At 46.6% G+C, this 25,497-nt stretch overlaps 1 protein-coding gene across 1 annotated transcript in view; it reads left to right on the plus strand.

The window, feature by feature from the left end:
- The window catches only part of HYI (hydroxypyruvate isomerase (putative)), a 129,306-nt gene that overhangs the window by 9,610 nt on the left and 94,199 nt on the right, over nucleotides 1-25,497 (plus strand). The gene's annotated exons all lie outside the window — the stretch shown is intronic.

Below are 25,497 nucleotides of genomic sequence, written 5' to 3' on the forward strand. Positions count from 1 at the left end.
GTGGAGTTTGCGAGCTGCGGTGTTGGTGTCTGTTTGTGTTGGCAGGGTGAGCGTGCCGAGAGGTCAACAAGATGTTCTTCGGTGGCCTTGTTCCAGCTGCAAGGGGTGCCATGAAGGCAGTGGTGTATGGTGAACGTGGCGAAGGTGAGATGCACGCAGTGGTGGTCAGTCCAGAAGAGCTCGGTGGTGTGGCTGTAGGTGATGTTCCCACTGGCGGAGAAAACTGGATTGAGCGTGTGTCCGGGGACAGCAGCAGCTACCAGACGGAGCTGCGCTGTGAAAAGAGCAAGTCCATTAAAATGTTAGTGGGCTGCACTTTCACCACGCAGTTGCCACCATTAAGTAATACCAGGGGGTGGGGGGGACAGGACAGCTGGGAGGTGGTAAAAAGCGGGAGTGGGGGCGGGGCTGTGGGGGATCGCAGCTGTAGGAGCGACGAAGGAGAAACCAGGATAAACAAGGAAGGAAAGAAAAGCAAAAGCCAGAGGCAGCCAAAAACCAGAGGCTGGAAGAAGTAAATGTGAGAGAGAAAAGCAGAAAGAGAGACAGGAGGGCAGTCAAGCAGTAGAGCAGTGACTCTCTACCACTGGACCACCAGGGATGAGGGCAGGCAGGAGCCTGCAGGTGGAGGAGTGCCTCGAACTCCTGACCTTCAGGTCTGCAGCAGCAACAGGGACAGCAGCAGCTACCAGACTGGGTGCAGTACGCAGGAAAACTAGATCAGCGTCACGGAGGTGACAGAAAGCCACCATCAACTGACCCACAATTAGACTACCTTGAATGCAGTCGGAGTGTCGAGGAGGCCAATAGAGGAGGCCAGGTGGCGCTGGCATGATGTGAAAACCTAAACCAGGCACAAAACCACTGCCAACAGGAAGGCAGCGACAGGAGGTGGGAGTCCTGTGCCACAGGAGGAGCTGGAGGCCACAGTCATCAGTGTGGAGACTGTGCAAGGAGTCGGGAGTCCGGTCACAGCTCGGGAGGACCTGACACAACAACAACTGTGTGAGCAACGACCAGGAACTGGGGAGACGTGGGGAGATGGGCACAATGGCGCACATGCACAACGATGTGTAGCACACTGCACACCCACAATTAACCAGGATCATGTCCCTGCAGCACACACACATAGCAATCACAGCACATTCCACAACAATGTGGGACAAAGTGCAACACATACTCTGCAGAACAGGGGACACAACTGGGTCCGCTCATGCGCAGAAACAGGCCAATCACATTGGACACAGTAGAGAACTGTGAGATGCATATGTATGTGTACAACCTCACATCCGTCACATATTGCAAATGTCCACTGTCCCCTCTCAAATAGCCAGCACCGCCCAAACAGTCACAATGTACATTGTCACACTGTCTGCATGTCAACAACAATGATGCGCCAACATAAATGTCAACGCGCATCTCCCCTTCAAATTGCAGAGGGACAAACAACACCTCCAGCAGGGCGGTCCAGACAACCCATCAGTGATGCTGGAGACGACCACCACACCTTCGACACCGACGCCCTTCAACAGCTCATGGACATCTCAGGCAACCCACCCCCAAGAGCAGGGCAGCCAAGCTACATAGCGGCGACCCCAGCCCCTGCACAGACCACACAGCAGGAAGCATCCGCCACCAAGGCTGGCTCCCAACACTTCACCGAGGCACACATCGCATTCCAATGGCAGGTGTCAGAATTCCAAAAGGAGGTGTCCGAACAGGTGCGGGTGGGCTCAGAGCTCATGGAAGCCAAACTACATCCTATACGGGGTGTCGAAGTCCCATCAGGGACCACCTACACACCACAAAGGAGACCCACACTGCGACAGAGACACATGCATGTGCACATTTCCTGTACTGAACTACACCCAGAGCCCCGGAATTACCATCCATACACTCACGCTGGCCCTCCGTACGACGGCCCAGTACACCCCTCTTACGTATCCAGTGGCTGACGACAAAGCTACATCTCAAAGCTCTAACCCGCTGCCTCCGATGACATGGTTTGCGTCCGCTGTACACAGAACAATGTAATGTTGTGGGGCCCGGGGCCCTCATGCACACATAATGACCACACAGACACACACAGATAGTTTTTGCAACTGGCTACTGGCCCGTGCGCCCAGCCCCTTTATTGGCAGGGTCATATGTACAGTGATGCCTGTGCTGGATGTGTGTGGGGTGAGTGTAAGCCAGCCCTCAGGGAGTTGCTGGTGCTGGCAACAAATACAACAGTGAACACGATGAATACGGAAACAGACAACACTAGCATTACAGAGACAACTGCCGAGCATCATGGAGGTAGCCGTTGCAAGTCCCGATGTCACACAATGAGCAAACAGAAGTGTCTGTGAGTTGCAGCGCACTGAGGTTGGGGCACTAGAGCGGAGCGTGCTCTTGTGAACAAATTGTCTAGGATTGTGTCCCTTCGGGACATTCCTGATGCAGCTGTAGTGGGGGGTGTCACACCTGGATCATCTTCCTCATCATCGTCCCAGGTCTCCCACACTGCCTGAGGTGACATTGCGGCATGAGCTATCCTCAGCACATCACCAAAACAGTAATGGACGATGATTCGTGCTGCACTGAGTAAGTGGCACCTGGAGTGCTGAGCAGGTGATCAGGCAGAAGATGGCATCCACAACAGGTGTGAGCAACTCCGTCAGTCTGCCAGTACGACCGTTTCGACACTGGCAGTTGTCGGTTGGAGTTGGTCCTGGCGGTGGTGGCGTGTGCCTCCTGCGGTGACGCGACGTCCGGGCCGGTCAGGACTCGATTTGATTTGTGAGCCCTGGTGGGCAGCAGTTGAGGCTGGAGGCAGCGGACAGCGCAGGGCCACAGACACATGGCGTTGATGACCCCAAGGCCATCGTCACAAAGGCCATCCAATATTCTATCAGACAGGGTCCATGACTTGAGCTGCACAGAGTTAGTGGCCCCGGATGCACAGTGGCCGGCACAGGCACCCCGCCACAGGATGGTGACTTGCGGTGCACTGAGGTAGGGCCACGCAGACTGAGCGAGTCCTTATCGATGTCCGAGGTGAATGTGGCGGAGTGCTGCGGGGACAGTGGAGGGTGTCCTCCAGGGCATGATGCAGAGGGCAGTAGCCGTCTGGAAGCAGCAAATGGAGGAGTGGAATGATGCAGCCTTTTTTTTTTTTCGCCACCATTTAGGTATCCGCTACATGAGGATGATGACAAACACCAGTCCATAGACTCAGCCGCCACGAAAGTTCAAACAGAGAGTGCCCGTGAATGACGGTGAACAGACTTCGTGGCACCGGGGCTGAGAGGGGTTGCAGTCTGCGATGATGCCGGTACAATGTTATGAACTCGGCCATTGCTAAATCAAGACTCAGTTCCAACTGTGTGACCTACTCAACCGCAGTGTAGGCTGGAGGCAGCGGTCAGCAAAGGCCCACAGCCACGTGTCGTTGGCTCGCGATGCACAGAGTTAGTGACACCAGGGCAGTTGTCGGTAGTGTTCGTTCACCTCCGGAACGATGATCCTTTTTCCCTCCTGACTGCAACGCGTCATCCTCTTACACCTCTCCTTGCGTGCAATGATATGTACTCTGCCATTGCCAAATCAATGCTCAGTTCCAATATTGTGACCTACTCGGGCGCAGCGTAGGCCGAGGGCAGTAGTCCGCGTGGGCCCACAGAATCTTGTGGTTGTGATGCACTACTAAGACTTGGCGGCACCACATCGAAGAGAGTATAGTGACATCAAATCTACTATAAATTAAGTTCTCTGCCATAGTGTGATCAAGACTGTTCCAAATGTGTGACCTACTAGTCCGCTGTGTATGCCGGTAGGGTACGTCAATGAGAAAGGAGTGCTGCGGGCCTTGCTCGCGGAGGCCGTGATGGTCGTAGCAGGTTGCCAGGTTCAAGAGCTTGGAGCTTGGAGGGCCCGGTGTCGGCAGGTGTGCAGTGAGGACTGGGTGCGCAGGGGCGGGCAAGTCGAGTTCGGGAACCAGCGGCCTGGGGTGCTGCAGGTGCACAGGATCGCAGGCCACACCGCTCACGGCATCGGCCTCATGGCGGGCTGAGGGGCGCCGCCCTGGCAGAGATGTTGGGCATTCCGGCAGAGGACCATGCCCAGAGCTACTTGCTTTTTATTCACACCCATACGCTGGCCTGGCGTACGCCGGGCCAGCCCACTCCACTCACGCTTACGGGGTAGACGTCACAAGCTACATTTCCGAAAACTTCCCCAGTGGCTGGGGTGACATGGTTGCGTCCACTGTCCCACTCCACACACCAGCGGTGTACGTCGACATGGATATGTGTGTGGTCTGCATACTGCAGTCTAGCCATCACATCCACGCCACACTTGGCAATGGGTACAGTCACATTCATTGGTCACTTGCCTCCTTCGCACATGCCTGGTTCCCACCTCTCCCCACATTCAGCTATTGTGTGGCTGATGTGCCATGACGTTGATGGCTCATGTACATGGCTGGCCCAAGTTCCCACAGTAAGTTGTGCTGTCGTGTCTGCTGGGTGGGCATGTTGTTTTGCATGTTGTATGTGAGTTTGTAACGTGCATTCCCAGTGTTGTGTGTTGTATGATTGTGGAGTTGAGGTTGTGAATAGGGCGTTAGTTTTATCGTGACTTTGGCTGCGATAAAGTGCCGATAACTCGGCGATGACTCCTTTGATAATATGCCCCTATGGGTTTAGAGGAGTTCTGACAACTTTTGGTCCCGGTGCCACTACATCATTCATATCGTGACCCTAGTGCCTACAAGATAACTGCATTTGTGACTGCCTGTTTAGTAATAAAATATAGCAACATTAGGTGTTTAGAGGGTTTCCTAGAGCTTTGGGCTCCGGTGTCACTGCACCAGCTGCATCATTGAAATCATGGCCATAGTGCCTGCAAGGTAACTGCACTTGTGACTGCTTATTTAGTAGTTAAATATAGCAATATTTGGTGTTTAGAGGAGTGCTAACAAATTGTGGCCTCGGTGCCACTGCACCCTGCAGCACCATTGAAATCATGGCCCTAGTGCCTGCTAGATAACTGCACTTGTGACTCCCTGTTTAGTAGTAAAGTTTAGCAGTGTTCTGTGTTTAGTGGGGTCCCTAGAGCTTTTGTCCCCGGTCCCACTGTACTTGCACTATTCAAACCAAGCCCATTTTAACTGCAAGATAACTGCAATTGTGTCTGCCTCTGTAGTAGTAAAATATAGCAATATTAGGTGTTTCCAGGAGGTCATGACAAATTTTGGGCGCGGTGCCACTGCACCTGTTGCACCATTCAAACCATGACCATGTTGTCTGCAAGGTAACTGCACTTGTGGATGCCTGTTAAGTAATAAAATATAGCATAGCTCTTGTATATTAACTTTATTTTTAACATGAAATGTTTGTTACAACATTTAGAATTTGATCTCACTGACCAAATAGAGTAAGACGAAAAATATCAATCTGATAATGCCTACAAAGTGCAAAGAAATGTACTGAGGCATGAATAAGAAATGTCACAAACCACAACTAAGTAAGCATTCCACCATACTGTCAGAAGCTGTCTGCCTTTTCCATGGGAAGAGATCTTATCTTGACAGTGAATGGGGATTAAACAATGTAAACAGCTTTATTAGACGTATCTTAAATGCATGCAGCAAGAAGTTAACAAAAACAAAAAAGTGCCACACAGAAGCGAATGAAAACAGTAATTCGGCCATGGGCACTGATAAGAGTGCCTTAGAAGATATATTAAATGCAAGAGATTTTTCAAGCACGGCGGAACCTAAAAAGGAAGGTTTAGTCCTGGCAAAAGGTTAATTTTGCCAGGTCGAAATGGATGTTGGCAGTTCAGGCTGGACTGTACCCATGAGGCACAGGGTCAAGACTGATTTGCATATGGTCATGTCTGAACTGGGGTGGCGTGGTGAGCAAAATAACGATGGATTAAACCCAGATCTGTGACTGGGGGTGAATGTTTTGCCAATGTGTAACATTCCATCCATCATCTTGTGTGTTTTGGTGTTCACCCTATGTGGGAAGGGTATGCCCAGACGTGGGTCCCGTGCTCACTACGCCACTGGAGTCAAGCTACCCTGGCTGAAGAAGGGTGAAACCCCGAAACTGGTCCTAGGATGCTTGATTCCGGTCCAGGGAAGACATGGCTTGGCAGTTCGGGCTGGACTGTTCCCATGAGGCACAGGGTCAAGACTGATTTGCATATGGCCATGTCTGAACTGGGGTGGCTTGGTGAACAAAATAACGATGGATTAAACCCAGATCTGTGACTGGGAGTGAATGTTTTGCCAATGTGCAACATTCCGTCCATCATCTTGTGTGTTTTGCCGAAATGGATGTTTAACACTGCACACAGGCTACAACGGCAGGCCTAAGATATTTTATAAGGCTACTTATGTGGGTGGCAAAATGTGTGCTTCAGGCCCACTAGTAGCATTTAATTTAAAGGACCTGATTACATGCAGTACCACTTTAATAGGAACTTATAGTTAAATTACGATGTTTCAATTATGTCTAAGCCTGTTCCATCATGTTTAAAGGAGAGAGCATAAGCACTTAGCACTGGTTAGCAGAAGTAAATTGCACAGAGTCCTAAGGCCAACAAAAACGGGATTAGCAAAAATGGGAGGTTTAAGGCAAAGGGTTTGGGGGAAGATCACCCTAAGGCTGACAGGTCTAACAATAACCAATAAACAGAGGATGGCGCTAGAACTCTCCCGCATCTTCGTGTAATGATAACTAATCAACAGAGAACCCCGACACCTCTTCCCATGGTGATAACTAGTACAAATAGTCCAGTAGTGCAAACCAATGAACAGAGGAGGAAAGTACAGCCTCCTAAGCTTCCAATAATAGAGATAATCAATAAACAGGGTTGATCACTAGATCCTCCTCCAGTATTGATACTCAATAAGAACAGGTCACTGGAGCCTCTCCTCTTTCAGTAGTAGTTAAGTAAAAAAAAAAATCGGTCACTGGCACCTCCTCTACCTCTTCCGATAGTGATGGTCAGGTCACTACAGGCTCCTCGGAAAGTGAGAACCAGTGCACGTAGCATGGTCACCCGAGCCTTAGTCGTCCCTAAACAACCCAGACAGAAGGAAAACATCGCTGCTAACTTATAATACATCAGTTTATCCGCAACAAAACATCCGCTGTAAACTAACAGCTCCTCAAGTGCACTCCTACCTGCAACGGCAGCTCATAAACCAGAGCAGACTGGTGGGTGATAGAATCTTTGGACCAAGGTGCGAAGATGTAAGACTCTGCCACTACTATGAGGCCGTACTGATGGCAGAATGTGCAAAATGTAAATAAGTATCAAATATTGTCTGTCGGACCATATCCAGGGAGGGCCACGCTGTGAGTAGGGACTACTGGGCCACAGCTTTGGGGGTTGAAGCATTTGCCCATGATGTCCCCGGACCTGTCCATCCCATTACGACTCTGCAGACTGGGCCAAGGACAGCCCCTTAAGTATTTGACTCTCCGGGGTAGCCATGGTGAGCAGTCACCGGCTTCTCAGGGAGGTTGTGGAGTCTTCATTCTCCTAAAGCAGGGCCTGACATGCTATGTGGCCTCCATCTCTAGGGCCGTTTCACAGTCACATGTTGGCCTCACTCATGCAAGGTTACTTCTTTAGTGTCCCCCTTGAATCAGCTGCTTGCTTTGAGCCAGGCTGGGCAGTAGAGCACTGCCTCTGGTCTTGGCCAACATAGGAGCGTTAAGTACTGGCACACTGTATCTCAGGCTCTGGCAATGCAAGGCAGGTGCTTTCTGTGTTTGGACACCAGATCTTAAACATGATTTGCAGTCCTAGAGGTGATGCCCATATCAATTTAAAGCAAGATAGCCCTGGTTAATGTCTCTCCTCTTCCAACACCAGCATGCACAGCTTTGGGTACTGTGGTAAATATTTCTCCTTTACCGGGACTGAATTTGATACAGGAACATTTTAAAGTAGCTCAGTAAAATGAGAGGCAGAATCCGTGATATTAGAGTTTCAGAATGGGGTTTATTCCAATAAGCGATTATAATCGGATGCTTCAAGTTCCATCACCACGGGGGTTCAGGAAGTGAAGTACATACTTTATTGACAAGCAGTAACTTTTATAATACATACATCATAATGAAGTGAATACAGTAGGCGTAACAATTGATAAGGACATTGACGTTTGGTTTTACGTAACCGAAAATGGGTGTAATAATGAGTAAAAAGGAACATGATTGGCTATGATGTAATACATAGGTGGATCTATAAGATAATACTTGGCATTGATGCGCGCGCAGCAGTCTGACGTGTAATTGACGTGTAACTAGGGGGTGACGGGGACTTGACATTTAGCTCTACGTGTGGAGACAGGAAGTCTGGGGGGTCAAGTCAACCTAATCCCAAATCATATCTAACATCCTATGTTTAAAGAACTATGTTATCCACAAAAGAAGGACTCTCGGACAGAATCTATTCTATACTGACTGTGCGTGCGTGTACAAGCGTCTAGGTGTCTACACTGAATGCGAGGGGGTAGGAATATTCCATGGTAACAGGGCTATGAATTACTTGCATGAGGACAGAGAAGATGGGCCTTTTTGCTTGGTAACTGGAAGAATGTTTACTTAAGCTACTAGGCAGGAATGCATCGGCTGAGGGGGAAGCAGATAATTCGAAGGTGAAATACAGTTCTTGGCAGAGAATAGGCTGATGTCAGGCTTCGTGAGCCGCGCAGAGAATGAGACAAAGTTCATGGTCACAGATGCAGGCTTGAACTGGAGCTTTCAGAGGCAGAAGGCAAGAGGAGTTCGATGACAGAATCAGGGCCTACTTGCCTGGACTGTAAAATGGCATAAGTGAACCATATAAAGCCGGTGGCCTTTCATATTTAGGAATGGAATATCCAGCCCACTTATGGCGGATCTGACAGAGGACATGTTGACGGTGGACGCACATGTGTTTGCGTCATCATTACTGGAACTGGAGGGAGCATACATGTACTTGCGACATGCACATAGAACCGTTGGGGTCCAAGATAGGGGACATAACTGACCAGAAAAATCCATATTTCCACATTCCCTCCTTGTCCCCTTCTTGCCCTTCAAGAGATATCAATCTTCATCAATCCATTGATCTGTTCATATAGTATCATTTGTTCTTCTTTCTTCTTCCGGGATCTTGAATGAAAATCTTGATGTGGGATGCACGATGTGGCACATAGACCACAAATTGCTGGTCCACATTGCAGACATAGACAGCAACTGAATAGTATGAGAAGGCCAATACCTAGGAAGGATAAAACTCTCCATCCCCAGGCTGATACCGTATTCCAAAACCAACTGGACCAAGTCCAAGTGCCTGGGTTCTGGTGTATCTGGCTTACTATCTTATGAAGGCGAGTGATGGCTTTATATACGGATGGCGAATTTTCTGGTATGAATACGCAGCAGCTTGATCCGATGACCCTACAAGCTCCGCCTCTATCAGCCAGGATGATGTCAAGGACAAGACGATTTTGAAGCACAACAATCCGCATAGCAGACTGTTCTTCTGTTAAATTGCCTAAGGCGGAAATAGTTTCATTCACTACTGCTTCAAGGGTTCTAGTTAATCTACGTATTAGCTTACTATTAGTAACAGTACCTATATAGGGAAAGATGCCTTTATTAAAATCTACATACTTGTCCCATGCCGTCTCAGTGTAATCGACAATGGGGAGATCTCTCCGTTCTCTGTTGTGTACTGAATGAATATTTCTGTAATAATCAGGAGGAGCTAGGAAAACAGGTGGCAAAAGGAATGCTATGTAGCAGGTACCATCCCAATCTAGAGGTAGACGCATATATGCAGTCTGACCACATATAAAGTAGGAGTGGCGAGAAGCTCTGAATGAAGATTTGCCTTGATCACTGAATTCTACTGTAGTAGTGCATTTACTATGGCCCATATGTATAGAACCAACCTTTCTTACACACAATTCACCTTTCGCTGGGAATACTGACATGGTGGGTAAGACTAGCTCAACTTCGGATACGACATTTAGAATCATGAGATTAGGTGTAAAATTACCTAATCCATATACTTCATTTTCTAGATCAGTTCCTGTTCTTTTGGGGCGACCCTCCTTGTCAGGGTAGCAGACTTTGAGTAAAACTAGGTTCAGGTTTCCCCATATCCAATGGTCTTGGTAAACTGCTGTGTCTGAGTCTATGGAATTAATTAAGCTAAACCATGCTCCACAGGAGCCATTATGTGTAAATGGATGCGGAAAGAAAGGCAGGACTCCTTCATAATTCTGATAGGGAGGGAGTCGGCCACACACCCAACAATTGGTGGCGTTACTAGTCTGATGGGAATGATGTAACATACTAATGAAAGTGTTATTGCGCAGCGCAAGTCTATAAGACAATTCATGCGGAGGTAAGTCACTAAAAGAATGTTCTGCAGCAACATTATAAACATGTCTAGAAATAGGGTAATATATGTGCAACAACATACTTGTAATAATTATTAAAAGACTCAATGAAAACAAAATTAATAATGTCACTATGTAGTGGCTACGCAGTGATTTACAATACGCCTGTCGTTTCAACATTTTCCCGGTATTTCCTCTACTTAGGTCCAGGGGATACATGTCAGAGACAATTCAACCGCTTCACCTTGGAGAGGACTTAAACAATCAAATTGCTCGACTTGGTGGGCCTAAGCTTTAGTTTGTAATTTTCAGATTTGTTAGGTTCAACAAAAGGGAGTTTTGTATCAGTCTGGGAGGGAGTGCAGGGCACAGTGTCTATATCCGAAGGTAGTCCATGAAATTTTTTTATGTGACTTGAATGAATCCAGCCCTTGCGGCCCTCGATCTTCACGGCTGTTCTTGTGGTCAACAGGACCAACTTGGGTGCTTTCCACCTGGGCTCCAGTTGAGTTTTTCTGTCGAAATTTCTCACAAAGACAAGATTACCCGGAACAACGTCATGGGGTTTCACCTCAGTGTTGTCGGGAAAGGCTGCAGCAACCTGCGAACGAGAAGATTGTAGTGCAGACATCAAGGAAGCCAAGTAATCTGTCAGCATATTACAGTCAATATCAGTTATTTTGCGTGGTATGGGCGTCCCCCACATATTCGGTGGTCTACCGAAGATCACCTCATACGGGGATAGCCCTGTTCTAGAGTGTGCTACCATTCTCATGTAAAAGAGTGCAACTGGTAATGCTACTATCCAGTCGACCCCTTTCTCTCTGCATATTTTGGACAGTCTGATTTTCAGTATCTGGTTATGTCTTTCTACGAGACCTGCTGCCTCGGGATGTCGGACACAGTGGAATTTCCACTGATAACCTAACAGAAGTGAAACGTGTTTCATTAATTCGGATGAGAACGGCTGGCCGTTATCTGAGTAGACAACACGTGGTAAACCGTATCGTGGGAAGAATTCTCGAACCAACTGTTTGGCAGTAGTCGGAGCAGTGTAATCTGAAACCGGGTACGCCTCTGTCCAACGGGACAGAGCGCAGACAACTACGAGAACATATTTGAATCCTCGACATCGTTCCATCTGGATATAATCCATCTGTAGGACTTCAAAAGGGTGATCAGGAGGCTGAAATCCACCCTGTTCTACGGGAACACTTTTTCCTGGGTTGAACTGGCAACAGATCATACAGGTACGGACCTTTTGTTTGGCTGCTGCTCGTAAATGCTTATTAAACCAAATGTGTTGAATGCTGTCTAACATAGCTTTTTCTCCTAGATGTGCTGGACTATGTATAGTGTTAATTATAACTTGGACCATTGAATCAGGAAGGAACCATACAGACCTTTCCTTCATCATCCATCCTTGGTCCGTTTGGATCCCTCCTAATTCAGTCCATTTCTTTATTTCGTCTGGTGTAGCATGTGTCTGTATGTCAATTACGTCAAGAGTAGGATCTTTAACTGTCATACAATGTGTCGGTGTCGGGACTATTGTCTTTGTCATATCGGGGGTTTGAGTTTGAGCAGTCAGTTTAGCTGTTCTGTCGGCTAGATCATTGCCTTGGGAAATGGTATCAGTAACCTTTGTATGGGCTTTACATTTCATAATTGATATTGCAGTGGGTAGATGTATTGCATCTAATAATGCATGAATGAGGGGTCCGTGCTGAATGTGGGCACCGTGAGAAGTTAAATAACCTCTCTCTCGCCACAGCACGCCGAAGTCATGTACAACTCCGAATGCATAACGTGAATCAGTGTATATGTTGACTTTTTTATTCGTGGCTTGAATACAGGCTTGTGTCAGAGCGATGAGCTCTGCGGCTTGAGCTGACAAAGTATTTATACGATTAGTTTCAATGACTTCAGTATCTGTTGTGACTGCATAAGCGGCTACTAACTCTCCTGTACTTGTTCTCATGCATGAACCATCGACATAAAATGTCAGGTCTGGATCTGACAATGGAACATCGGTCAAGTCTTGTCTGGGTTTTGTCGTTACAGTAATAACTTCAATACAGTCATGGGCTAGTGGGTCTGTTCCGATTACTGGCAAAAGTGTGGCAGGATTCAATGTGTTACAGCGTCTTATTTCTATATGTGGCTGAAACAATGTAAGTTCATACCCTGTAAGTCGTGCTACGGTCAAGTGTTGTGTTTGTGTTCTATTTACAAGAACCTCTACTGCGTGTGGTACTTGAACTGTTAATGGATGTCCTAACACTATGGCATCGCTTTGTCTGATTGCTAAGGCTGTTGCTGCCACTGATTTCAGACATGCAGGCAAAGCCTGAGCTACGGGATCTAATGTACTAGAAAAATAAGCACATGGTTTGTGTGCTCCTGCTTGTTCCTGTGTGAGTACTGACAAAGCAGTACCTTCGCGTTCTGTAACAAAGAGTGTAAACTGTTTTCTGTAACATGGTGTTGCTAAAACTGGTGCTTGACATAAAGCTTTCTTTAGTTTTTCAAAAGCTTGTGTGTGTTCCTGAGTCCAAGGGAGAACAGTCGATGTGGCTGCCTCCTGGGTTGTCAACTGAATGAGTGGTTTTGCTAGGAATGCATATTGCGGGATCCACTGTCTACAGTATGAAGTGAGGCCTATGAAAGCCCGCACCTCCTTTTGTGTCTTGGGTATTGGCATGTTAGCTATCAACTGAATGCGGTCGGGTGTAAGCTGCCTTCCCTCCTTGTCCAGCGAGTGTCCAAGATAAACAACTCGCTGGACACAGAATTGCAGCTTAGAAGGGGACACCTTGTGCCCTTTTTCGGCTAGAAATTGTAAAACTGTCAGTGATGCTTTCTCACATTCAGGTTCACTTCTTGCGGTGATCAGCAGATCATCGACGTATTGAAACAGAGCCGTGTTAACTGGCATGTGGATACTGTCAAGTTCTCGTTTCAATGCTTGGCTATAGATGCTGGGGCTTTCTGTAAATCCTTGAGGTGCGCGTGAGAATTTAAAGCTACGTCCATTTAAACTAAATCCGAACAAATATTGGCTTTCCGGATCTATTGGGACACTGAAGAAGGCATTCTTGAGATCGATTACAGTGAAGAATGTCGCTTCGGAATCAATAGCTGTCAGTAATGACGAGATATCTGGGACCACAGGGAATTGTGGCACAATGCATTTGTTTAACTCGCGCAGATCAATAACCAATCGATATACTGGCGGGGCCTTCGGATCTGTTCGTTTAAGAATCGGTATTATCGGTGAATTACATATATTGGAGTCTGTTTCCACAACTACTCCTTGGGCAATGAGCTCGTCAATGATTTGTAGTAAAGCCACTACAGCATCTGGTGGTAACTTGTATTGTCGCATTCGTGGTAGCACCACTCCTGCCTTTAGCGTGACTCGATATGGTGTAATATTCATGCAACCAACATCAGTAGGGCCTTGTGCCCATAGATGTGTAGGTAAAGTCTGTAGTCGGGGATCCATGTCTCTAGATACATAGTGACCTTTAAAATCACGTAAAAACAATCTTACTCCTTCCGGAGAACAACATATTATGGCTCCTAGAGCTTTTAACGTTTTTATTCCTAATACATTTTCTGGACATGATTTAGTAAGCAGTAAATCTGTAGTTCGGGTCAGAGGTCCTATCGTAAGTGGAAGAGGTTGTGACACTTCATTAACAATAGGTTTTCCTGAAAAACCAAGGGAAATATTCTGTGAGCCTGAGAGGGGTGCCCCTGGAACTTCACTACGCTTTATAGTTGTTCGACTTGCCCCTGTATCGAGTAAAAATGTTCTATCTTGACCTAATAATTTACTATGTACATAAGGTCCTTCTTGATCTACAGGAATCTCGATAAGGGGTAAGTCAACTTCCCTCTCTAGGCTAGTTCATGCGTAACGCTGATACTCGGGATATTCATACTGTGCGGTCTGATACATTTGTCGTGTTGTTGTCTGTGTGGCAGCAACAGGCAATGGGGGTGCAGCTGGCACAAACTGTATTGGCTGTTGTGCGGCTGGCATTGCCTGGGCATTCGGTATAGCTCCTTGTTCATTCTGGTCTTGTCTGAGTGGCCGTGATCTTTCTTGTGTTTTACCTATGGCGATATTATGTTTTAAAACTGGACAATCGTGTACGTAATGGCCTGGCTTTTTACAATAATTGCATGTCCCTTTTACAGGTCCTGCTGAATCGGAATGTGTCATACCCTTTTTATGTCCTTCAGCTGGAACTGTCTGGGAAACTAGCATTTTCATTTTTGTGTCTTTCATGCGTCTGTGTTCATGTTCTTGTTCCTCTTTAATTCTATTGTGGTGGTACTGTAACATTTGTAACATTTGTGTTGGAGTGTTACCTTGCCAGGTACTTTCGAATTTTAATACTCTATTCTTTACTGGGGGCAGAGCATTTTCTACTAATTTTGTTACAAACAGATGTGGATAGGATTCGCTACTTGCTTTTATGCCACTATTTATACCAAAACATTTTTCAAAACGGGCATAGTAATCACTAGTGTCTTCATCTTGCTTCTGTTTACAGGCTGAAATTGTACCCCAATCTTCCTTTTTCGTGGTTAATAAACGTGGCAGTACCTGTACTAGTAGTCCTGGTAATGCCTTAGTTTTGTCCCCAAGCCCCGAACCTGGACCTCGGGCTCTTTCTTCTGCTTCTAATGCTGACCATTCTATCTTTTGATCACCTACCTCCCACTCTTTTTCTTTGAGTTTCTCATAAATGCCAGCAGGCATCAACACCTTTAATATTGTCATAATGTCGGGGTAGGTATACTCTCCCATGAGTAACATGTCTTTAATTTCTCGGTGAAACCCCGCTGGGTCCTTGTCATGACTGGGTACTACTTTCTTCATTTCTAATAATTCTATTTTCGATATAGGCGTATATACAAATACGCGTTTAAACTCATTGTCCTCACCCTTTATTGGGTGCACTTCTCGTAAGGGATTCTGTCTATCTATGTGATACGTAGTTCTTTCCTTGACGGACAATGGAACATGTTCTGAACATACGAAAAGAATATACTGCTTTCTTGATTCTAGAATTTCTTTAATTAATTCAGTACCTGGACCTCTCCATTTATTCATAAGTAATTCAGTCAGTATGTCAGGCAAGGGACCAGGGTCCGAATGCTGACTCCGATATAGTATAATGAGTTGTTGGACCATATAAATCCCAGCTAACTTTTGTTCATCTGGGGTAAGATTCAAAAATGTGCGTACTACTGTATCATCACTATATTTTCCGGGACTGTCCACCCAATGAACAGCTGCCCTGGCTAAATCTTGTTCATCCATAGAATCGAGGAAATGATAACCCCTTCGTTCTCGGAGTAGTTTGTCGGCGGTTTGGAACGAATGCTCGTTAGACCTTATATTAATTATAGGTATTTGAAAATTCCTGTTATTATCTGGACACGTCGGATGTATTGAGTCAGTATGATATCTAGTCTGATTCCTATTACAAGATCTTCCTCTACCTACATAGGCTATGGTGTCTGACTGTCCTGTGGGCAGTCCTGGCCCTTCTTCCTCGTTTTGTTCGAACTCGTCTGTCTCTAATCTCTCTTCGTGTAGGCGTTCTATTTCTTTACGGATCTTTCGGCACATGGCTATTATACAATTTTGTTTATCATGTCTCCCTTCTGATATATTCTGGCTCCATCTTGTAAGAATTCTCATGGCTTCCGGGTCTACCCCCGGTCGGTCTTTATTTCTGATCACACAGTTTATGAGGAAACGTAACAGTTCCCCCTGTATCTCTACTTTCTGGTATTCCATAGCTCTGTAAATACATTCTGGATCCCGCCCTGTTTGGACAAAATGATATATATCATCTAGATGCGCAGTCATTCCTGGTAGCTTCGCTAAATACACTGCGGCTCGTCTGATACGCAATGATGCTAGGGTCATTTCGTCCTCTTTTCCAGGCACCGGGTCATATCTACAATCTATAAGAAGTTCCTTAAGCGCACGGGCACTAAGGAGTTTGGGTGTACGTGAATGCGCTGACTCTTGAAAAGTAAGCTTATTTATTCTGGGTGGCGTAGAAAAGACATTGGTAGCTCCTCCCGCGGCCCCATCTGTGGCGTCGGGTGTAAAAGGATTCGTTGAACGTGACACAGCAACTACAGGTGTGGACACAGCCATAGAAGTAGCTGTAGGAGCGGATACAGAAACAGATGTGCTTGCCGGAACTTGTGACTCGATCTGTTGCTGTAGGGATACGGGTACTGGATCTTGGCGTTGAACCTCCCTGATAGGCGGTCTACGTGGGGCGGAATTGGCATACTCGGGAGCTGCGTCATCTAAATATGAGGAAAGAAAAACATCTTCTGCCGTTCTAGGATGCCCCTTAGGATGTACCTTTATGGGGAACAATGGGGTTGGCAAGTCTTTTGGCGTTTCCGGAGTAGCCTTAGGTAATCCTTCGGCCAGAAGGGGATACATACCATTCATAAGGGCATTTCTTTGTCTGTCTACTTGTTCTGATTTCACTCGGATACCTTCCTCAATTAATAGATTCTCTCGAACTTTATTGGAACTCTCTTTACTCTTCTCCTCCTGTCTACGTGCTTTTTCTGTTCGTCTATGTGATTCTTTACGCCATAATTCAACGGCGTCTTTCTGTGACTGTCTGACTTTCCTTTTCCATAACTCTTCCTCGACTTTCATGATGCACTCTGCATCCCAGGTCCCCGCTGTGGGCCACCTCTGACTTTCTGGTAATCCCTTGGTATAGTCTACCCATAAGTCAAGAAATAATATAGCGTCTAAGCCATGTTTGTGATACATAAAATGCCCTGGAGTGTCCCTAGGAGGAATAGGGACGGCTTCTTCGAGAACCCCTTTTCTGGTAGTGATCTGTCTTAATTTCGAGAAGAGCGGCATATTGAGAACTGACCTTATACTTGATTTTGACCTGATACTTGAATTTGAACAGACTTAATACAATAAACACGATAATGAACAGTCATTCATACCACGATATACTTAAACACTTCAAACATTAAACATTAACCCTTAAACTGAAACAACAATGATGATTGTCTGCATAACTAATCACCAAGCTTAATTCTCGACAATAACTAGATAAATAACTAGACACTTCGGAATACTTCGGAATACTTGATATACTGCTAAACAGTACAGATACACTGCTAAAACAGTGCAGACCGGATTTGTGTACCCAAACCCGTCTTGACCGGCACAACCTATGTGCACGTCAGAAATGCCTCCCCAGCAATGGTACTCACCGGGTAGCTTCGGAAACGGAAGGCCTCAGTAACTTGAACTTGACTCGGATTGGACTGGACTGGACTCGACTCGTCGGACACTGGGCTTGACGTCGGACTGGTGGGTCTCTGTATACCTCGGATCTTGCTCTCTCAGCTAGGCTCTGGTCGGGATACTTCGCACTTCTCACCGCCTCGTCTGGGTGTTGATTGCAGTCTCAGTCGCCCCCGCTTGACCGGAGGGAGATACAGGAAATCCTGCTGGTACGCGTTATTGTCCGTCCAGCTGTGGCAGGAGACCGGGCCTGCAACGCACCGCCGGCGCGTGAGATGAGAAAGTGTCCCTATTCGGGCGCCATCATGTGGTAAATATTTCTCCTTTACCGGGACTGAATTTGATACAGGAACATTTTAAAGTAGCTCAGTAAAATGAGAGGCAGAATCCGTGATATTAGAGTTTCAGAATGGGGTTTATTCCAATAAGCGATTATAATCGGATGCTTCAAGTTCCATCACCACGGGGGTTCAGGAAGTGAAGTACATACTTTATTGACAAGCAGTAACTTTTATAATACATACATCATAATGAAGTGAATACAGTAGGCGTAACAATTGATAAGGACATTGACGTTTGGTTTTACGTAACCGAAAATGGGTGTAATAATGAGTAAAAAGGAACATGATTGGCTATGATGTAATACATAGGTGGATCTATAAGATAATACTTGGCATTGATGCGCGCGCAGCAGTCTGACGTGTAATTGACGTGTAACTAGGGGGTGACGGGGACTTGACATTTAGCTCTACGTGTGGAGACAGGAAGTCTGGGGGGTCAAGTCAACCTAATCCCAAATCATATCTAACATCCTATGTTTAAAGAACTATGTTATCCACAAAAGAAGGACTCTCGGACAGAATCTATTCTATACTGACTGTGCGTGCGTGTACAAGCGTCTAGGTGTCTACACTGAATGCGAGGGGGTAGGAATATTCCATGGTAACAGGGCTATGAATTACTTGCATGAGGACAGAGAAGATGGGCCTTTTTGCTTGGTAACTGGAAGAATGTTTACTTAAGCTACTAGGCAGGAATGCATCGGCTGAGGGGGAAGCAGATAATTCGAAGGTGAAATACAGTTCTTGGCAGAGAATAGGCTGATGTCAGGCTTCGTGAGCCGCGCAGAGAATGAGACAAAGTTCATGGTCACAGATGCAGGCTTGAACTGGAGCTTTCAGAGGCAGAAGGCAAGAGGAGTTCGATGACAGAATCAGGGCCTACTTGCCTGGACTGTAAAATGGCATAAGTGAACCATATAAAGCCGGTGGCCTTTCATATTTAGGAATGGAATATCCAGCCCACTTATGGCGGATCTGACAGAGGACATGTTGACGGTGGACGCACATGTGTTTGCGTCATCATTACTGGAACTGGAGGGAGCATACATGTACTTGCGACATGCACATAGAACCGTTGGGGTCCAAGATAGGGGACATAACTGACCAGAAAAATCCATATTTCCACAGTACGAAGATGAATACTGGATAAGTGTCAGCCAATTGTCAAGTCTTATTAAAAATGTGTCCCAAAGCTACTGTGGGAATGTATCATAATGGCTTGCATGTTCTGTTCAGTGGGCTTCTGCTCTGGAGCAAACTTCTTCAGGTGAAAGGGCCACTCTTGGGTTGTAGTTTCCAATCCAGGCAGACTGTTTCTCAATTCGAAGCAGAGCATGCGTGGGATCGACGGGAAGTCCGTTTCCTTCTGGAAGGAATGTCCACGTCTGCCTTGCTTTAGGTCCACATCCACACAGGTGTGGTCCAGGGATTGCTCTGGACCTGTCACACAAGGCATGCAGGAACTTGCGAGGTTTTAGCCCAATTAAATGAAAGGCCTGCTCTCTCTTTTGATGGTTTGAACCTAGAGTATGCTTGACTTCACAAAGAATTCAGTGGAGGGATCCCAGAAGCAGTGCTGGGAGTGGTGAAACAGACAACTCTGACTACCACTAAGACTTTGCAACACCATACAGCTGTAGTGTCCCTAGCGTCTCCATACTTCATGGAAGTATATTTCTGTATTTCCTCTATGCAGTGACATCAGAGGTTTCCATGCTTTGCTGTGAAAGGCAAGAATGGCCACTTCCCTGTTTTTCTTTCCGCACACTACATTTCATAGTGTGTGTCCCCAGTAGCACTGCCATATGACACGCAGGTCTCAATAATTCTCATTTCAATTGCGTACTATTTTTGTTGGCTTTTTCATTGAATTCTTTTATGCTATTCAACATTAATTATTTTCTGAGTAAAGCAACTCAAAGTAATTGTATTCTGTCAGCATTTTCACAACTCCTTTTAGTTTATATGCTTCCTGATAGATCTCTTTGTACATCAAGATAGTGTGATTTATTTGTAACAACACATTAAATGTTCCATTATTTGTTAGTAAGTCCTACACTGACAATGAATATGTTGGCCCATTTTTCATTTGGATTGAACACGAAAGTACAGTTCACAATCAAAGTATAAATCATTTGATGCCCACACAATGTGCATTAACATCACTAGGAGGGTACATACATCCCTTCCAAGATGGCTGATCTTTAAAGAAGTGAGTCCTGTCTGGTTCATCAGATCTGAGTGGAATTCTACTCCTCGGAGTATGGCGGGTCCCTGTAATGGTGGAATTCAAAATAATTAAGTACCACTAACGATGAGTCCTTTAATCCAAACATACAGTAGAACTTCTAATGTGAGTAGGACACCGAAGCTTGCATCCGCATGTAAGTATGAGGAACAGATCAAAAGATATTATTTAGTGACAATATTCTTTTTTTGTGTTGATATTTTTTCTAAGCTTTTCCTTACATACCGGGAATACTATATATTTATGTTGTGTGTAACTGATCACTTTCAGAACAATAGAAGAGTTGTACCAGTAAATTAACCATGCCCTGAAGAAGGACCCATTTTGTGTGTTGGAGACACACACACAAAATGGTGAGACTCTGAATTTCAGTGACTGCTCCACTTTGTACGGCTCAATTCCTGATTATTTTCACACGGCCTCTTACCTTGGAGCTCTTCAGACACAGCAGGGTTACCACCGTTACTATGACCTCTTCACCCTTTTATTGCCTTACACTTGAGAATATTGAATTGATGTACCATATCTTGTACAATTTTATCAACCTGGACATTGGGACTGTGACTTATCAAGCGTATCAGCCTTGAGGAAGGACTCGCACGTCGGCTGCCCTGGATGTTTTATGTACTTCTCTTTTCACAATCCCAAAAAATCCTGGAAGGACAATAAATTCGTTCAATGAAAGTTTGCGCCAAACCTTGGATTAATTACTTACTTCTAAGCCTACTTTGAAATTTGATGTGCTCCATCACTTTTTGTGTTTGGAGAAGGACGCAGTCTGGATGGAATGCACTGGGGAATTAGTGATCGTAAGTTATTGAGATCCAGAGGTCGTACATTGGGGTATGCGAGGACGCTGACATTGAGGGTGCAGAAAAGATGGATTTATAAGATTCCACAGACCTTCAGACACCCACGCCTCCATTTTTTGCATACCACCTGGTGTACCCAGATACATCAGTAATTTGAGGTACAGAGTGGAGTGCCATGGAGAGGACCTCTTATCATTTCACTCTGTTGCCGTTCGGGCTGCTAAAAGATCTGTGCGGTTTAACAGAAAGAGACTTATTGTTCTAATGGATCTGTTTCATCAGAAAGGGATTTCCCTTTGTCCATATTAAATGATTGGCTTCTGCATCAGCTCAGTTTTATTAATTAACCTTCCCAGATCAAATCTGGTGACCATTGAGTAATTAACGCAGACAGGTACGCAGTATTGTACCTTGATGGGATCGGTGTTGCTCCTAAAGGGGAAAGTAATGGCGCTCAGGCCTGTTTTTCTGGGCCTGCCGTATCAGGAGGTCTCCGCAAGGATTTGTTTCTTCTGTCGGGGTCCTGTGCCTGCGTGTGTATTTGTGATGTCATCACGCAACTGCATCTCAGGCCTTCTTTGATTGTCTAATTTGAGGTCAACTGAGTTCACAGTTCATGGGGTTTGGGCCAGTGAAAGACCTTGCCTGGTTCCACCATCTCTGTTCAGGATGATTTCCACTTAGCCCCCCGTCCAGTGATGACAACAATGGATTGCAGGGGTTTGGACTGGGATACAGTGGTCAGCCTTTAGTGAGCGCAGAAGCATTGGTCCAAGAAGAAGATCCTTCTGTCCCAAAGAATTGGCAGAAGTTATTTGGGTTGTGAATGATTTTTCCCTTAAAACTAGAAACCTGAATTGGTGCGAACAGACAACATCACGCATGCATACACCAGCCACAGTGCAGACACCAGATTAGAGCACTGTAAATATGGCTCTTATTGTAATTTCCTGTATGGTGGAGGAGGACATTCGATCCCCGACGGTGACTCATATTCAAGGAGTGGGGAATATCAGACCGACATGTTGTGGAAGGTGTCTCCCTTGTACAAGGCAATGTGTTGACATTGAAAGGTGTTCCAAGACTTGTGGCCGAGGTTTGGGGAGCTCTACATTGATTGCTTTGGAACTTCTCAGGTTCATCTTAACATTCCATGATCCTTGGAATGGAAACAGATAGTTTATTCCTGCTTTGTCTTCCTGATGCTTTCCCTCCCTTTCTAATTATTCTGAGTGCCCTACTTGAAATCAGAAACGTAGACAAAAATGTGATGCATGGAGTGGTTGAATTAATCTCAGTAATTGGTAATCAGTCAGGCTGCATCTCAGTCCATCGTTATTTTGCTTACCATGCTACCTGAGTTTGGACCCTGCCATTTGCATATCATTCTCGACCCTGCTCCAGTGGGACCCTGAATCAGAACTCAAGCAACCCAAGACAAGCCTCAACTAGCGCAGAACTGGTCCAGGGTTGCTTGTGTTCTGATTCAGAAAGGACCTGGCTTGGCAGTTCAGGCTTAACTCTTCCTATCCCTATTGGAGCAGAAACAAGGCTAATTTGCTTATGGCTGGGCCTGATCTGATGCTACTATTATGTGTAATGATTGGTAGGAGTAAATCTTTCACCCGTGCTATGGGATTTGTTATTATTTGGCAGCACGCATTTGGGTCTCTTTTTGAGTTACAGGTATGAGTGTACGTCTAACCTACCATGCAGGGTAGCAGAGCAGTTACTGTGAAGGTAATCACATCACACCCAGTAATCCATTGCTGATATGAGCCTAAGCTATGCACCTTTTAATGGCAGGGATGTGTACCACTGTAGAGTTACACCACATGAGCAAAGCGACAATTAGAGCAGTAATCAAAGATGGAGACATGAGCATCTCTGAGGCCTTCCAGAGGTAGAGGTGTCATCTACGCTTCCTGTAGAGGACCGGGGACAGTTCTGAGCAGGGTGGTGTACCAACCCCCTCCCAAGCTCCTGAAGGCTCCATAATGGACATGATCTCGAGTAGGACAGCCATGGTCGGTAAAGGTCCTGGTACGTCCCTCTGTGGCAGAGCAGTAATCACAGATGGAGACCTGAGCATCTCTGAGGCCTTCCAGAGGTAGAGGTGTCACCTCCGCTTCCAGTCGAGGACAGGGGACAGTTCTGAGCAGGGGATGTACTAACCTCCTCATAAGCTCCTGAAGGCTCCATAATCGACATGATCTCGAGTAGGAAAGCCATGGTCGGTGAAGGTCCTGGTACGTCCCTCTGTGGCAGAGCAGTAACCACAGATGGAGACCTCAGCATCTCTGAGACCTTCCAGAGGTAGAGGTGTCACCTACGCTTCCTGTCGAGTACAGGGGACAGTTCTGAGCAGGGGGTGTACTAACCCCCTCCCAAGCTCCTGAAGGCTCCATAATGGACATGATCTCGAGTAGGACAGCCATGGTCGGTGAAGGTCCTGGTACGTCCCTCTGTGGCAGAGCAGTAATCACAGATGGAGACCTGAGCATCTCTGAGGCCTTCCAGAGGTAGAGGTGTCACCTCCGCTTCCAGTCGAGGACAGGGGACAGTTCTGAGCAGGGGATGTACTAACCTCCTCATAAGCTCCTGAAGGCTCCATAATCGACATGATCTCGAGTAGGAAAGCCATGGTCGGTGAAGGTCCTGGTACGTCCCTCTGTGGCAGAGCAGTAACCACAGATGGAGACCTCAGCATCTCTGAGACCTTCCAGAGGTAGAGGTGTCACCTACGCTTCCTGTCGAGTACAGGGGACAGTTCTGAGCAGGGGGTGTACTAACCCCCTCCCAAGCTCCTGAAGGCTCCATAATGGACATGATCTCGAGTAGGACAGCCATGGTCGGTGAAGGTCCTGGTACGTCCCTCTGTGGCAGAGCAGTAATCACAGATGGAGACCTGAGCATCTCTGAGGCCTTCCAGAGGTAGAGGTGTCACCTCCGCTTCCAGTCGAGGACAGGGGACAGTTCTGAGCAGGGGATGTACTAACCTCCTCATAAGCTCCTGAAGGCTCCACAATCGACATGATCTCGAGTAGGAAAGCCATGGTCGGTGAAGGTCCTGGTACGTCCCTCTGTGGCAGAGTAGTAACCACAGATGGAGACCTCAGCATCTCTGAGACCTTCCAGAGGTAGAGGTGTCACCTACGCTTCCTGTCGAGTACAGGGGACAGTTCTGAGCAGGGGGTGTACTAACCCCCTCCCAAGCTCCTGAAGGCTCCATAATGGACATGATCTCGAGTAGGACAGCCATGGTCGGTGAAGGTCCTGGTACGTCCCTCTGTGGCAGAGCAGTAATCACAGATGGAGACCTGAGCATCTCTGAGACCTTCCAGAGGTAGAGGTGTCACCTACGCTTCCTGTCGAGGACAGGGGACAGTTCTGAGCAGGGGGTGTACTAACCCCCTCCCAAGCTCCTGAAGGCTCCATAATGGACATGATCTCGAGTAGGACAGCTATGGTCGGTGAAGGTCCTGGTACGTCCCTCTGTGGCAGAGCAGAAGCTGGCGCCTGCGACGTGTTAAAGGGGTCCGCGTCCATTGCCAGTACACGACCAGATGCTCCAACAAGAGGAAGCATGTCAGTGTAATTTACTTAGAAGTAACCAGTGCTGCTAGGAAAGGGCTCGACGCAAGAGCGAAAATCCACTAGGCAGACACTTAGAAGGATAAAGAGAAGCCACAAAGCTGCAGCGAGAAAGGAAAGGTTACTACTTCAGAGTACTCACAGTCTCAACCAGGCACCAGTAGTTGCAGAACAGCCTCTTCAAGAGGGCGGATCCAGTCGCCGGAAGTGCCTGATTCCTGCTACCAGGACACACTGTATGGCCTTTTAGGGAAAGTGTCCTTGAAAATGTGTCACTCAAGATGTTCTTTCCGGTCGCCATTACGTCATCATGGAGTCATTTTGGGGGTGGGGACTGCGAGTTCTGGTTCACAGGTCTCTTTAATTGTGTTTTTCCCCCAGATTAAATAACTTTGAAACTTGGGCTTTGATCCATCTCAAAGGTGGCATACAATTTTCAGTTTGAATTTAAGTGTTTTTCGCTCTACCTTTACTGCTCCTGAGAGGCTGTGCTTCATTCTTTGCATGAGGGAGAGTTTCATCATCTCAGTGTATCTGGAGCGAGCTTATGTCTGGCTCAGTAGTAAATTGTGTGATGTTTGGCGCTGCCTATTCTAACCTAGTGGTGTAACATACAAAGATGGCCCCCACCCACAGAATATGTGTAGGGGTCCCAGAGAGAGACACCTGCATGTCACAGGTAGTCATAGTTCTGAGGTTGACGTGGGCTCGTGCTTGGACCACAGGGACTTCAGGGGTCTGCGTTACACCACTACTGCTGATTGAAG

The sequence above is a fragment of the Triturus cristatus genome, chromosome 4_2, assembly GCF_964204655.1.
Source record: "Triturus cristatus chromosome 4_2, aTriCri1.1, whole genome shotgun sequence".
Lineage (NCBI taxonomy): Eukaryota > Metazoa > Chordata > Amphibia > Caudata > Salamandridae > Triturus > Triturus cristatus.